Here is a 17,635-nt window from a genome sequence, read left to right as displayed (position 1 = left end):
ATTTATTTTTATTTTTTTTAATTGTTTTAATTTTAAACTTTTTACTATGGCTAACACATGGTTTACTGTGATTTTACTGTAGGTAATTCTGCTCTTACCAGATCAATGTGATAATATTATACAATTGCTTTTAATATTTTCATCTACGTTTTAAAAATTTGAAACCGCAAAAAACTTAGAGAAAAATTTCAAATCCATTACAAACAATCTTCTTTTCTTTGAACCAATGAGAGTAGGTTGCCAACCTGATGCCCCATCATCCTGGACTTTTGTGCGTATTTCCTATAAATATTCTCCTTCATAAACACAGTACAATCATCAAAATCAGGAATTCACAATGATAAGTTACTACTGTCTAATCCTCAGATCTCTTTTGAGTTTTGCCAGTTGGGCAATGCTGTACTTTATACCAAAATGATCTAGTTTATAATCATGCGTTGCATTTATGTGTTGTGTTGGAGTCAGATTTTTATTGGAATGTTTGAAAGATTTGTCAGAAATCCTTTATTGTAGATGGAAAATTTTTCTTTTTTGGTAATTTTTTTATTGTGGTTATATATATATATATATATATATATATATATATATATATATATGTATACATATATATACACGCAATTTGCTATCTTAACCATTTTTAAGTATACATTTCAGTGACATTAAGTATAGTCACAATGTTATGTAATCATCACCACCATCCATCTCCAGAACTTTTTAATCTTCCCCAACTAAAACTCTGTACTCATTAAATAGTAACTTGCCATCCACCCCTTCCCCCAGCCTCTACTTTACGTCTCAAAGAATTTGCCTACTCTTGGTACCTCATACAAATTGAATCATACAGTATCTGTCCTTAGTGTTTGGCTTATTTCACAAAACTTAATATCTTCAAGATTGATCCATGTTGTAGCCTGTATCAGCATTTCATTCCTTTTTAAGGTTGAATAATACTTCGTTATATGTATTTGCTACATTTTGTTTATCCATTCATCTTTTGTTGAACACTGGGTCCCTTCCAAAGTTTGGCTATTGCAAATCATGCTACTGTGAATATGGATATACAAATATTCATTTGAGTCCTTCCTTTCAATTCTTTTGAATATATACTTAGTAGTAGAATTCCTGGGTCATATGATTATGTTTAACTTTTTGAGGAGCTGCCAAACTATTTTCCAAGATTCATTTTTGAAATATAAGAAAGGACTTCTACTTTGAGCTACGATAAAATGACAGAAATCAGATTAAACCTTCTATCTTAAAAAAAAATTAAACTACATAAAATATATGAAATAATTGTTTTAGACATTGGACAACAGGTAGTGCAGGTCTGTGATCCCTGATAGAAAAGAAACAAATGAGGTGAGCCCTGCAATCACTCTGGGCCTCTTCCTAGAGGCACAGTCTCAACCATGGAACATGAAAGAGGCACTCCAATAGAGAACAACTGTTTTTGCTGAGTTGAGGAGGTGAGGTAGAGGTCAGAATTTAGAGAGTCTGAGGCACCTAACGTTAAGGGGCAGAGTTCTAGAAAGGTGGGCTCTACAAAGAAAAAAGAACTCCAGAAATCTGCATAAGGACCCCATTCAGTTTGTATTGAATAATAAGATGTAGAAGTATTAGAAGAAATTCCATAAGTTTAGATGAAGAAATATCTGGGAACTGAGAACTGGACATTCCTCAGAGCTTACTCAAGTCTGGGAGTCATTTGCATTTCAGCCAGCCTCAATGGAGAGACGTTATTCATCACTCAGAGAAGTAATACAGATTCTAGAGGGCTATGTCTCAGTAATGTGGCTAATCCTGAAAGTAAAGGCTACTCCAGACTTAGGCTAACAAAGTTTAAGTACGAACTTCAAAAGGATCAAACTGGACACAAGGAACAAATCCCTACCATAACAAAGCCCAATGTTCTTCAAAAGAAGACAGTAAAATCTAGACCCAACAACATAAAATTCTTAACATTCAGCATTCAATAAAAAATTAGTAAGAGTGTCAAGAAGCAGGAAAATATGACCTATAACCAAGAGAAAAATCAATTAGTAAAAACAGTCTGAGGAATAATAGAGATGTTATAAGCACTCAGGGATATTAAAAAACTATTATAACTATGCTCAACTATTGAAAAAAAAACATAGGTTTAGTGAGAAGACAGGGAAAATATATATTTAAAAATAGCTAGATGGAGTTTCTAGAGATGGAAAATTAAATATCTGAAATGAAAAATTCACTGTTGGCATCAAGAACAGATTAGATACTGCAGAAGAAAGGATTGTTGAACTATAAGTATATAGAAGTATAATAATAGAAATGATCCAAGATGAAACATAGAAAAAAAAAAAGACTGAAGAAGGAAAAAAAAGACCGAAAAACAGAGTCTCAGTGACCTGTGGAACAATATCAAACAACATAACATGTGTAATTGGAGTCCCAGGAGAAAGAGGGAATAGGGCACAGAGAAAGAATTAAATATTGGCCAAAATTTCCCCAAATTTGGTGAAAACAATAAAATCACAGATCCTTAAGAGACTTAATATATCCCAAACAGGATTAACACAAAGAAAATTTCACCAGGATACATCATAATCAAATTACTGAAAATAAGTGCTAAAGAGAAAATCTTAAAGGCAGCCAGAGAAAAAAGAGAATTATTTACAGAGGAACAAATTAAAAGAAAGTTTTGTTATCAAAAACTATGTAAGACAAAAGACAATGGAGTAACATCTTTAAACTGCTGAAGGAAACCTACAACCTAGAATTCTATACCCAGAGAAACTTTTTCAAAAATGGAGGTGAATTACAGAGGGAGGAACATCAGAATAACGTCAGACCTATCCACAGAGACCTGGCAAGCCAGAAAGGCCTGGCAAGACATATTCAGGGTACTAAATGAGAAGAACATGCAGCCAAGAATACTTTATCTGGCAAGGCTTTCATTTAGAATGGATGGAGAGATGCAGAACTTCCAAGACAGGCAGAAGTTGAAAGAATATGTGACCACTAAGCCGGCCCTGCAAGAAAGGGGGGTTCTATAAAAGGAGAAAGATCCCAAGAGTGATATACAACAGAAATTTACAGGGACAATCTATAAAAACAATGTCTTCACAGGCAACATGATGACAATTAATTCATATCTTTCAATAATCACTCAGCGTGAATGGCCTAAACGCTCCCATAAAACAGCACAGGGTTGCAGATTGGATAAAAAGACAGGACCCATTCATATGCTGTCTACAAGAGACTCATTTTGAACCTAAAGTTACTTCCAGACTGAAAGTGAAGGGATGGAGATCCATCTTCCATGCCAGTGGACCTCAAAAGAAAGCTGGGGTAGCAATTCTTATATCAGACAAATTAGATTTTAAACTAAAGTCTGTAATAAGAGATACAGAAGGACACTATATCATTCTTAAAGGCTCTATCCAACAAGAAGATCTAACAATTGTAAATATCTATGCCGCCAACATGGGAGCAGCCATCTACATAAACCAACTGTTAACCAATATAAAGAGTCATATTGATAACAATACGTTAATTGTAGGAGACCTCAATACTCCACTTTCAGCAATGGACAGATCATCTAAGCAGAAAATCAACAAGGAAACAAGAGCTTTGAATGATACATTGGACCAGATGGACCTCATAGATATTTACAGAACATTCCACCCTAAAACAACAGAATACTCATTCTTCTCGAGCTCACATGGAACTTTCTCCAGAATAGACCACATACTGGGTCACAAATCAGGTCTCAAGCAATACCAAAAGATTGAGATTATTCCCTGCATATTCTCAGACCACAATGCTCTAAAACTGGAACTCAATCACAAGAAAAAATTTGGCAGAAATTCAAACACTTGGAAGCTAAAGACCACTCTGCTCAAGAATGTTTGGGTCAACCAGGAAATCAAAGAAGAACTTAAACAATTCATGGAAATCAATGAGAACGAAAACACATCGGTCCAAAACCTATGGGATACTGCAAAGGCGGTCCTAAGGGGGAAATACATAGCCATCCAAGCCTCACTCAAAAAAATAGAAAAATCCCGAATTCACCAACTAACTCTACACCTTAAAGAACTAGAGAAAAAGCAACAAACGATGCCTAAGCCACGCATCAGAAGAGAAATAATTAAAATTAGAGCAGAGATCAATGAATTAGAAACCAGAAACACAGTAGATCAGATCAACAAAACTAGTAGTTGGTTCTTTGAAAGAATTAATAAGATCGATAAACCACTGGCCAGAATTATCCAAAAGAAAAGAGAAAGGACCTAAATTAATAAAATTATGAATGAAAGGGGAGAGATCATGACTAACACCAAGGAAATAGAAACAATTATTAGAAATTATTATCAACAACTATATGCCAATAAACTGAGCAATCTGGATGAAATGGAGGCCTTGCTGGAAACCTATAAGCTGCCAAGACTGAAACAGGAAGATATTGACAACCTGAATAGGCCGATAACCAGTAATGAGATTGAAGCAGTGATCAAAAACCTCCCAAAAACAAGAGTCCAGGGCCTGATGGATTCCCTGGGGAATTCTACCAAACATTCAAAGAAGAAATAATACCTATTCTACTGAAACTGTTTCAAAAAATAGAAACAGAAGGAAAACTTCCAAACTCATTCTATGAGGCCAGCATTACCTTAATCCCGAAACCAGGCAAAGACCCCATCAAAAAGGAGAATTTCAGACCAATATCCCTGATGAATATGGATTCCAAAATCCTCAACAAAATCCTAACTAATAGGATCCAACAATACATTAAAAGGATCATCCACCACGACCAAGTGGGATTTATCCCCGGGATGCAAGGGTGGCTCAACATTCGCAAATCAATTAATGTGATAGAACACATTAATAAGAGAAGGGAGAAGAACCATATGGTCCTCTCAATTGATGCAGAAAAAGCATTTGACAAAATACAACATCCTTTCCTGATTAAAACTCTTCAGAGTATAGGGATAGAGGGACCATTCCTCAAGTTCATAAAATCCATCTATGAAAAACCCACAGCAAATATCATCCTCAATGGGGAAAAGCTGAGAGTCTTTCCCTTAAGATCAGGAACACGTCAAGGATGCCCACTCTCGCCACTATTGTTCAACATAGTACTAGAAGTCTTAGCAACAGCAATCAGACAACAAAAAGAAATAAAAGGTATTCAAATCGGCAAAGAAGTCAAACTCTCTCTTTTCGCAGACGACATGATACTTTATGTGGAAAACCCAAAAGAGTCCACCCCCAAATTACTAGAACTCATCCAGCAATTCAGTAATGTGGCAGGATACAAAATCAATGCACAGAAATCAGTAGCTTTCTTATACACTAACAATGCAACTGTAGAAAGAGAAATTAGACAAACGATTCCATTTACAATAGCACCAAAAACCATAAGATACCTCAGAATAAACCTAACCAAAGAGATAAAGGATCTATACTCTAGGAACTACAAAACACTCATGAAAGAAATTGAAGAAGACACAAAAAGATGGAAAAATATTCCATGCTCATGGATCGGAAGAATAAACATTGTTAAAATGTCTATGCTACCCAGAGCAATGCCATCCTGATCAAAATTCCAATGACATTTTTCAAAGTGCTGGAACAAACAATCCTAAAATTTGTATGGAATCAGAAAAGACCCCGAATCACCAAGGAAATGTTGAAAAAGAAAAACAAAGCTGGGGGCATCACGTTGCCCAATTTCAAGCTATATTACAAAGCTGTGATCACCAAGACAGCATGGTACTGGCACAAAAACAGACATATAGACCAATGGAACAGAATAGAGAGCCCAGATATGGACCCTCAACTCTATGGTCAAATAATCTTTGACAAAGCAGGAAAAAACATGCAATGGAAAAAAGACAGTCTCTTCAATAAATGGTGCTGGGAAAATTGGACAGCCACATGCAGAAGAATGAAACTGGACCATTCTCTAACACCATTCACAAAGATAAACTCAAAGTGGATGAAAGACCTCAATGTGAGACAGGAATCCATCAAAATCCTAGAGGAGAACATAGGCAGTAACCTCTTTGACATCGCCCACAGCAGATTCTTTCAAGATACATCTCCAAAAGCTAGTGAAACAAAAGCAAAAATGAACTTTTGGGACTTCATCAAGATAAAAAGCTTCTGAACAGCAAAGGAAACAGTCAACAAAACAAAGAGGCAACCCACAGAATGGGAGAAGATATTTGCAAATGACACTACAGATAAAGGGCTGGTATCCAAGACCTATAAAGAACTTCTCAAACTCAACACCCAAAAAAAACAAATAATCAAGTCGAAAAGTGGGCAGAAGATATGAAAAGACACTTCTCTGAAGAAGACATACAAATGGCTAACAGACACATGAAAAAATGTTCATCATCATTAGCCATCAGGGAAATCCAAATCAAAACCACACTGAGATACCACCTTACACCAGTTAGAATGGCAAAAATGGACAGGGAAAGAAACAACAAATGTTGGAGAGGTTGTGGAGAAAGGGGAACCCTCTTACACTGTTGGTGGGAATGCAAGTTGGTACAGCCACTTTGGAAAACAGTGTGGAGGTTCCTCAAAAATTTAAAAATAGAACTACCCTATGACCCAGCAATTGCACTCCTGGGTATTTATCCCAAAGACACAGATGTAGTGAAAAGAAGGGCCATATGCACCCCAATGTTCATAGCAGCAATGTCCGCAATAGCCAAACTGTGGAAAGAGCCGAGATGCCCTTCCGACAGAGGAATGGATAAAGAAGATGTGGTCCATATATACAATGGAATATTACTCAGCCATCAGACAAGATGAATACCCAACTTTTACATCAACATGGATGGGACTGGAGGAGATTATGCTAAGTGAAATAAGTCAAGCAGAGAAAGTCAATTATCATATGGTTTCACTTATTTGTGGAACATAAGGAATAGCATGGAGGACATTAGGAGAAGGAAGGGAAAAATGGGGGGAGGGAATTGGAGGGAGAGATGAACCATGAGAGACTATGGACTCTGAGAAACAAACAGGGTTTTAGAGGGGAGGGGGAGAGAGGATTGGTTAGCCCGGTGGTGGGTATTAAGGAGGGCAGGTACTGCATGGAGCACTGGGTGTTATACGAAAACAATGGGTGGTAGATCACCACATCAAAAACCAATGATGTATTGTATGGTGACTAACATAACATAATAAAATTAAAAAAAAAATGGAGGTGAAATAAAGACTATTTTCAGACAAACAAAGGCTGAAATAGTATATTGTTAGCAGACATTTAGACAAAAGGAAAATGATACTAATTCAAAGCGTGGATCCCTAGGGGGGAGTGAAGATCAAAGAAACAGTAAAAATATGGGAAAACATAAAAGGTTTTTTCCCTCATTTTAAAATCTCTTTAAAAAGCAATTGGTTGAAAGTAAAAATCATAACAATATATTATGAAATTTCTAATATGCATAAATAAATTGTATGACAACAGTAGCATAAAGTATGGGGTAGGATGGAAGCATTTCATTATTATATTGTTTTTAAGATTCTTACACTAGATGCAAATTGATATAAAATTATTCAGAGAGAGTTTGCAGTAAGTTGAGGTGCATACTACAAACTCCAGAGAAACTACTACAAACAAAATAAAAAATAGCAATAAGGCAATGGTGAAGTTAAAATGGAATCCTAAAAAGTATTTAGTCTAAAATAAAGAAGGAGAAGAGACAATGGGAACAAATAACAGTTGGGACAAATACAAAACAAATAGTAACTGTATTGATGACTACATCCATTAAATGCTCTAAAGGGAGATTTGTTGTACTTGATAAAAAAGCAATATGCCATCTACAAGAGACACGCATTAAATATAAACATATAGGTTAAAAGTAAAAAGATGAAAAGAGAAAAAATACAAACACTGATCATAAAAGACCTGGAGTGGCTATATTTATATGTGACAAATTAGACTTCATTTCATTAGAAGGAATGAGTCATTTCATAATTTTAAAAGGATCAATTCATCATGAAGACATAACAATTTTAAATATATATATATACCCCATTACCATTAGTTCAAAATACTGACAGAACTGAGGAAAAATAGACAAAACTTATATTTGAGTACTTCAACACTCTTCTCACCATAATTGACAGAACAAGTAAACAGAAAATCTTTGAGGATAGAAAAGACCAGAACAACATAATAAATCTACTTGACCAAATGACATTTGTAGAACATACCACCCACCTAGCCCAGAGCAGCAGAATACATATATATGCAAATGCACTTGTAACATTCACCAAAATAGACCATATTCAGTGCCATAAAGAAGTTTATAAATTTTAAAGTATTAAAATTGCAAGAATATGTTTTCTGACCAAAATGAAATTTAATTAGAAATTAATAACAAAAAAATATTAAAGATCCCCAAACATTTGGAAACTAAACAATACACTTCTAAATAAGTCACAGGCTAAAGAAATCACAAGGAAAATTAGAATATATTTTAAACTAAATGAAAATGGGAACAGCATGCCAAAATTTGTGGGATCCAGCTAAAGCAATGCTTAAAGAGAAGTTTGTGGCTTTGAACACTAATATTAAAAAAAAGAAGAAGAAAGATCCCAAACTAGTTATCCATCATAAGAAGAAGCTTCCACTGTAAGAAGCCGGAAGAAGAGCAAATTAAACCCAAAGCAAACAGAAAGAAGAAATCATAAATGTAAGATTTCTTCTTACGTCAACAGAGATTGATGAAATAGAAAGCAGAAAAACAGTGGAGAAAATCAGTGCAACCCCAACCTGGATAAACCTTTATCCAGACTGATCAGGGAAAAAAGAGAAGACACAAATTGTGTATATTAGAAATAAAGGAAGGAACATCACTACAGATCCTGCAGATATTAGCAGAATAATAAGGATATATTATGAACAACTTTTGCCAGTGACCTTTTCAAACTAGAGGAAATGGACAAATTCTGTAAAAGACACCTTGCCAAAACTGACTCAAGAAAAAATAGAAATCTTGGTTCTATCTCTGTTAGAGAACTTAAGTTTGAGCATTTAAGGAAGAAAATAATACCCTTCCTATAAACACTTAGAAGAGAGAATACTTCCTAACTCATTTTATGAGGCCAACATTACCCTAATACTAAAAACAGAAACTGTTTACAAGAAAAGAAGTGTACAGACTAGTATTCCACATGAACATCGAAACAAAAAATCATTAAGAAAATATTAGCAAATTGAATCTAACAATATATAAAAAGTTGACCAAGTGGGACTTATCCTAGGAATGCAAAATGAGTTTAACATTTAAATCTTTTTTAAATGTTAAAATTTAACATTTAAAAATCAATGTAATTCACTATATTTTAAAAAACAGAAAAGAGAAACCATGTGATTTGTTTCAATAGTTGCAGAAAAAGCATTTGAAAAAGATTCAATGACTATTTATTATTAAAGAAAAAAAACTTTCAACACACCAGGAACTGAAGGAAATTTCCTCAAGTTGATAAATAGCCTCTGAGAAAACCCAACAACTAACATCATACTTAATGTTGACAGACTGAATGCTTTTCCCCTAAAAATCAGGATCAAGGAAAGGATGTCTCCTTTTATTATTCCTTTTCAAAATTGTCTTGAAGATCCTAGCCAAAAATAAAACAAGAAAAATAAATGAAAGGAAGAAGTATATCTGTCTTTATTCACTGATAGCATGTTGGAGTACATATAAAACTTTAAGTATTCTGCCATTGAAACAACTACTAAAACTAACAGGTGTATTTAGCACTGTCATAAGGTACAAAATCTATACAAAAAAATCAATTTTATTTCTATGTACTGCCAATGAACAATTGGAAACTGAAATTTTTTAAAAAGCACAATAACACTTATAATAGAATCAGAAAAATATGAAATACTTAGAGATGAATTTAATAAAATATATGAAAGATTTGTACACTACAACCTGAAGAAAAACATTGATGAGAGAAACCAAAATAGCCCTAAATAAATAGAGGGATATACCGTGTTCTTGGATTAGAGGACTGAATGGTGATAAAATGTAGATTCTCCTCAAATGAATCTATAGATTCAGTGCAGTCCCAATCAAAATCACAGTCTTTTTTGATAAATATTGACAGGCTGATTCTAAAATTTATATGGAACTGCAAAGGATCTAGAATCATTTTGAAAAAGAAGATCAAACTTCTTTAAACACTTAATCTGCATGATATTGACATAAGGATAGATTTATAGATCAATGAAACAGAATATAAAGCCCAGAAATAGACTAACACTTGTGCCACCAATTGAATTTTTACGAAGATGTCAAGGTAATTAATTGGGGAAGGATAGTCTTTTTAACAAATCGTGCTGGAATCATGAATAGCCATCCCATATGGGGTGGGGAGTGAAACTCAATCCATAAATCACACCACACAGAAATTAATTGAAAAAGGATCATAGCTAAAAATGTAAGAGTTAAAACTAAAAAACCATTAGATGTAAACATAGGGGAAAGGCTTTGCAACTTCGAGGTAGGCAAAGATATCTTAAGTCGTTTTTCTACTAGGTTGAGTTATAAGAGTTTTTACGTTTTGCAAATATATTCTCTCAGTCCACGACTGCCTTTTCAGTTTCTCAACAGTGCCTTTCAAGTAGCAAAAATTTTACAGATTCGTGTAATGCAATTTATTATTCTTTATGGCTTTTTGGTTTCTGTGTGTGTTTGCAGTGAATGTTTATATCAATTTTGGGTGAAGCCAAGGATTTCTTAGGACACCAAAAGCAAGAGCCATAAAAGGAAAAAATTGACCAACTGAATATCACAATTAAAAACCTCGGCTCTTTGAAAGCGACCATTAAGAAAATGAAAAGGCAAGCATGGTCTGGGAGAAAATAAGTGTAATATTTATATCGGAAAAAGGACTTCTATCTGGACATGGAAAGATCACCTATAACTCAAAAATAAGAAGATAAATGACTCAATTAAAAAAATGGGTTCAGTATCTGAACAAATAACTTCACACAAGAAAATATACAAATAGCTTATTTAGCACATGAAAAGATGCTCAACAAGACTAGTCAACTGGGAAATGCTCATTAAAAGCACAAAGTAATACCACTACACCCCCAGTAGAATGACCACAATGCCACACTGCCCAAGTATTGATGAGGATGTTGAAATCGCTAGAGCTCTCATACATTAGTGATGAAAGTATAAATGGTACAACCACTTTGAAAAATAGTTTGGCTTTCTTATAAAATCAAATCTATATTTTTCATATGACCAGCAATTTTCCTAGACATTTACCAAAGAAAAATGAAAATGTATATCCACATAGAGACTTATACATGAATACGTACAATGGCTTTATTCCTAATAAAGCATCGCCTTCCCTAACATTCAATCAACGAGTAAATGAATAAACAAATGTTATGTATCTGTACAGTGGAATACTGTTTAGTTACAGAAAGGAGTGTACTAGGATTAATCTTAAAATCTAATGAGTTTAAAATCTAAGCATAATTGCTTGGTGAAAGAAGTCAGCCACAAAAGAGTACATACTGTATAATTCTATTTATGTGATATTCTAGGAAAGAATAATGTGTCGGACTGATAGAAAGCCAATCAGTGGTTGCTTGAGCATGACGGGCTGAGTTTGGGGTGGTGACTGGGAAAAAGAACAAGGAAACTTTTGAGGTGGTAGAAATGTCTCATATCTTGACTGTAGTGATGGCTGCATGAATGTATGCATTTTTCAAACCTCATCAAACTATACACTTGTTAGACGTTTTAGTATTTGTAAATTATATCTCAATATAGTTGATTTTTTAATAAAAGGAATAGAAAACAAGGAACTTTAAGAGCCCATCATCAAAAAATATTTAAGTGAATTTAATCAAGTGTTATCACACTATTAAAAATAATGCTTAAGAGGCCTTTGAATAACGTGAAGTATGATTATGACAATGTTAAGTTAAAAAAAAAGGACACAAGTTTAGATCTGTTGTGTGACCTAAACTCCCTAAAACTATGCCTACAAAAGATTAGAAGAAAACACGCCAAAAATTTAACAATGGCAGTTTTTACATTGTGGAATTATGGGCAACTTTGGAATTCTACTGTATATATTGCTCTGTATCCAAATTGTCTGTGAGGAACTTGTATCCTTTTTTAGTGAGAAGTCACCTTACACCTTTTTTTTTTTTTTTAATTAAGGGTAGTATTACAAATGAATCCCCAAAGAAGACTCTCTTTTGAAAAGTGGATGAGACTTGGCCATTCTCCCATCTTGGAGATAATGTTGTTTTCGTCACCAGGCCATTCTTTGACCTGTACTCCCATGAGCTGAATGCCTATTTTCTGACCTAGCACGGTCTCTCACAAAGTAGGATGCTGTTCCAGGAGATGTTGATGAAAGCATTCCATGTCTAGTTCATTTAGAAAATACTGACTATTATAACCCCCCCGTGGAGAATTGCCAGTAAAGAAACTGTTTAACTTTGTTTAACCCAACATTTTCCAAGCTTAATTTTTAAGTTTATATTAAAAGCTTACACAAACAAGAGTTCTGTGGATCACCCGCTGGGAAATGTTCTTCTGTCATTCAAACCTGAACAACAGATACCTGTTACGTCTGACTCCTTCCCCGTCTTCAGAAGTAGTGCTTGCCATTGGCAGTTTCTCTGAGAAGGCCCAGTAAAGTGGTTGAGTCGCTTTCACTAAAATCGATTTCAAATTTCAGGCAGTGGCCTTCATTTTGTTTCAAAAGGCAGACTAACCACAAATCAAGCTTTTAGTGGTTGTTAAAAATTGCCTGAGTGGTATATAACGCTTTAGTAAAATAAAAAGCTTTTTCCAAATTCTTCCAGAAAAGAGAGATTAATGTGAGGTGCTAATCACTCTGTCGCTTTCACGAGTCTTCTGGGTGGCTGTGCATCACACTGGCCACACCTGCCTGCCCAGCGCCCAGGACCTGCTCCACCTCTTTCTGTGTCATACCACTGGAGTTGTGGGAACAGAATGCTTACAGTGCATATTCTTCATAGTTTGTCTGAAAATATAAAATTCCTTCTCAGGGCTAGATAATAAAATCATGATGGCTTTGTGAATGCTGTCTGCAAGTTATGTTCTATTGTTTGTTTTTTTTCAATTTCCTTCCTCTGGATCTTCTTTGGCCCCATGCATCGGCATACCGATCTCAGCTGGAAGAAGAGCAGGGAAGCCACAGGCAATTTCATGTGCTAGGGCCAAGGCTGCTCCTTGGGCTTCAGAGTCCCCGTGCAGCTGTGAGCTTCGACGGGCCAGCAAGTCCTTCTTGGGAACGGTGTCCACACTGTCAGAAACCAGGCAGAAAGGAGCCAAGAAAACACACTGAGATCTGAACAAAGCTGGGAAGGCCAGGGAGAGTATTGTACCTTAGTAACTCATAGTTTTATTATAATTTGGGGAAACGTGCTTTTCTAGACCCTTCGGAAGTACAGACCTCTTTCTCCCGAGGATGCTGTTTTAATTTCCTTATTTCAGACTTGCTCGCTTTCATTCCTAAGACGTTTGTCCTTAATGTGTACGCAGCATGGCATACTACTGTGTTGTAAAGGCACAGGACAGGTGCCATATCGCCTGAGCTTGAATCCCGGCCCCGCAACTTCCAAAGAGAGTCATTTATCATCCCTGTGTCTCCATTTCCCAACTGTAAAGTGGGGGAAATAAGAATACCTACCTCACAGGGATGGCGTAAAGAGTAAATGGGTTAAATATATGTGAAGCCCCTAAAACAGTGCTTGATGCTTTGAAGCTCTATATAAGTATTTGCAATTAATAAATGGGTAATTCATTGAAAACATTTGTCAACAGTGAAAACAAGGGATAAATAAAATGTGGAAACAGTAACATTAGACAACTGATTGTATGTTGGAGACAAGAAATGTTTCATGTTGGTGTGGCCAGACAGAACTGAGCACACTCAGCAGAGAAAGGCCACTGCAGGGGGAAGAACACGCTTGCCCACTTGTAGGTGGATAGAGGTTAGGGATGTAATGAGACATCTCTTCGTCTCTAACTCCTGACCCCTTCTGAGAAGTAATCGGCCATTTATCAGAATTAGGACACCTTTTTGCTGAATCTGTCTCCTGTAGAGCAGATTCTCAAAATTTAACATTCTATGAATCCCTTGGAGTTCTTTTAAAATGCAAATTTGGAATCAGTAGGTCTGGGCAGGGCCTGAGATTCTGAATCTCTAACAAGATCCCAAGTGATGCCCGTGCTGCTGGTCCACGGAACACACTTTGAGTAGCAAAGCCTGAGAGAATTATGGAATATTGGGTTTGACATGAACCTTGACAATCATTGAGTCTAATCCCTTATCACTTTCTACCTTGTTTTAGTCATCTGCGACTCTGCCTACCTAGACGGTAGGCTCCTTCAGGGCAGAATCTAATTCTAGTTCCCTTCTGTATATTTCATTCTGCCCAGCATACTGTCAAGCATTTGGTAAATAAATCAACATTTTAATGAGTCAATTATGGAAAAATAATTTTTGGAAATTGGGGGATTTGACTTTAGGGTTTTTTGGAGGTGGGAAGGAGTACTTGCTTAAAAATGAAAGACTTAAAAATTCTAAGGCTTTCCATGAGAACAGTTCAGTGAGCACCTGCAACTGGTTTGTTCCTTCTTTTTCCATCCTGTCCCTCACATCTCCAGTATTCATAAGATCGCTTAAGTGCCAGTTGAATTTAATTGCAATTGGATTGAATTTATCATCTGATAAATTAAGGTAAAAAGAGTTCTCTGGACTTTCCATTTCTGCCATTAATAAATTCAGGAATGCGCTAAGATGAGATGAAGAAATCTAAAACCCAAGAGTCATACACACCTCTTTTTCTTCATATGGCTTGAAAGAGGTAGACCAAGAGATGACAGGAACCTCCAAAGAATAAAGCCAAAGTTTCTGGAAATTGCTTCTGGTCCTACCCTGACTAAACCAATCCCTAATATGAGATGAGATGCTACGCTTTTGTAATACAAGTTACCTCAGAGCCTAAGGAACTTTGGTTTATTTATTAATCATTAGGTACCCAATCCCACCAGTTCTTGATGAATCAAGTTCTTACAAATGAACTAATCATTTACTTTATAAAGTAATTTGCTTACTTCAAAAATATTATAATAGCAATCTGTCAAAAATAACCTGAAAATTGGAGAATGTCCAAGAGCTTATCTTTCTGGAAAAATGTAACATGCTTTCCTATAACATTTTACATTTTAAAGCATTTGACATTGCTTAAATCCCAAGACTATGTGGAAGTCCTTAAACACATGACCAACATCCTTGTTTCTAGTGTTCTTTTTTTTTTTTTTTAAAGATTTTATTTATTTATTTGACAGAGAGATAGAGAGAGAGAACAAGTAGGCAGAGAGGCAGGCAGAGGGAGAGGGAGAAGCAGGCTCCCCGCCGATCAGGGAGCCCGATGCGGGGCTCGATCCCAGGACCCTGGGATCATGACCTGAGCCGAAGGCAGCTGCTTGACCAACTGAGCCACCCAGGTGCCCCGTTTCTAGTGTTCTTAAGGTAATTTTGTTTCTGAATTGTAATATATAGAGCAAAAAATTTTAATTCGAATTACTTTGGATAAATCATTTTTCATTCACTTGCATTTCCTTCCTTACTTGCCAGCTGACTTATAAATTTGTTTTCCATAAAAAATATTTTGCAGGAAACTAATTAATATTAGTTAGAGAAATTAAAGAAGATGAAGGCAAAGATACAGCCATTTTTGTTTTAAATTCAATGTTGCAAGTTGAAAATTTAAACAAAAATTAGAAGTGTACCTTTGCAATGTAATTTTGTCATATGGATTATCTTTATGCCCTCAATTTCCTATTTTACAGAAGATATTTCATGTTCAAGAAGATTTTCCATATTCTTTTGTGGACTTAACGATTTATTGTGGATTACTTATGTTGGGATTGAGGGGTTTTTTTTACACCTTTTAAATATAGAATTCATGTTGCTTTTAAACAACCCTCTGAAGGCTTTATTAAAAATGTATACTTTAGAAGAAATCAATATCCTCCACTATACAGTGGAGGCAAGTTAACATCTTAGTCTGTAAAAAAATGTGCACTTTGTGTTTTCTTAAGGAATCACACATGACATTTTTAGGGGTGTTCTACTGAGCTCTAAAAGTTATGAAGGATGATATAAAATAAATTCTTTTTTTTTTTGGTGTGTTAAATATCCATGCTAATAAAGCTTTAAACATAATGAAAGTATTTATACTAGGAAGGAGAGACAAGTGAATGAGCACTTTTAGTAGTCAGAATTTTTTTTGTTTTTAAGGAAGTGAAACCGAACTCAAAATATCCTTGGAGACAGTTGGGTCTAGGACTTGGTAGTCTATCAGGGCTCTCTCTGCTTCTTTGAATGCTTCCTTCATTCCCTCAGCATGTCCCTAGGGCAGAGGACATCATTGATAGCATGTCTGGGGACATAGACTAACACAGTGAATGATGAATAGAACCTTTTCGATAGTTATCCAGGTAGAAAACTCCTGAGGAAGGATTCTGCCTGGCCCCAATGGGCCCATGGTAATCTCTAGACCATTCGCGGAAGCCAGAGTATGGGGCCAGTTCCTAGTTCCCGTCCTGTTGTTAGGGAGAGAGAATTCTGTGCTTGGCAGCCCCATAGAAGTCCCTGGTCTAACCGGGAGAGGATCAAGGTCCTTCCCCAACAGGGGGATGTTATTTCTAGAAGAAAGGCAGAAAATGGTGCTAAGCAGACAAAAACAACATGTTCACATAGCATTTAATGATCATTTAGTATAAGCCCAAAAGTGTGCTCTGAGCTGCCCACTTATTCAGTTTAATTCCAGGGCTGGGGGCACTGTTTTCACTGAGAAGGAAACTGAGGCACAGTGAGGTTAAGTATCCTCCAAAGGTTATTCAGCTAAGTGAGGGGTAGAACCACGGTATAAACTGAGCATTTTCTGACTCAAAACGCCCTTTCTTTATATTGTATTTTTCCTCCTACTCATTTCCATGCTTCAAAAATACTCTGAAATGTGATGGTTGCATGCTAACAGTGGAGTCACATCATAAGCAAAGAGCTTGAAAAACCAGATCCAGGCCCACATGCCTCTATGAAAGGGAAGCCCCGAACAGAATGCCAAGGGAGCCAAAGAAGTTAAATTTTGGCTTTTGAGCCCTCAAGAGCCCAAGTTCTGATGAAAAAAGCAAGATTTGAAGGCTCTTCCAAGCATAATCTTCGCTCTCCGCAGTTTTGTTTCTAAGCTCTGTCACTAGAAGCAAATCCCCCCTAACCTGTAGCACCACTCGTAGTTCCTTGAGCACCTCCTGTCCTTTGAGATCTGCAGTTGTAAGCGAATGAGACAGGCCGGGCATCTGTCTCAGTCACCATTGTCCTCAGTGCTTACAACAGCTGGCCTATAGTAGGTTACTCTATGGTACCTTCTTACTTGAGCCCAAATGGATATCCAAAAGCCAGCTTGTCCAGAAAAACCTTCCAAGAATGCTCCTTATCACCCTAACTTCTCCAAGTTAGGTTCATCATGGGTCAGTTGCTCATGGTGGTGACAGTTCTAGAAAAGCCACTATGCTTCTTACCCCTGGGAGCTACTAAGGAG

At 36.1% G+C, this 17,635-nt stretch overlaps 1 protein-coding gene across 1 annotated transcript in view; it reads left to right on the top strand.

The window, feature by feature from the left end:
• GMDS (GDP-mannose 4,6-dehydratase) overlaps positions 1–17,635 on the top strand; it is a 628,435-nt gene that overhangs the window by 504,227 nt on the left and 106,573 nt on the right. The window lies entirely within an intron of this gene.

Source organism: Phoca vitulina, unplaced genomic scaffold, assembly GCF_004348235.1.
Source record: "Phoca vitulina isolate PV1807 unplaced genomic scaffold, GSC_HSeal_1.0 scaffold31, whole genome shotgun sequence".
NCBI classification, from domain to species: domain Eukaryota; kingdom Metazoa; phylum Chordata; class Mammalia; order Carnivora; family Phocidae; genus Phoca; species Phoca vitulina.
Note: the sequence above shows the minus strand (reverse complement) of the source record. Positions and strands in the feature narration are given on the sequence as shown.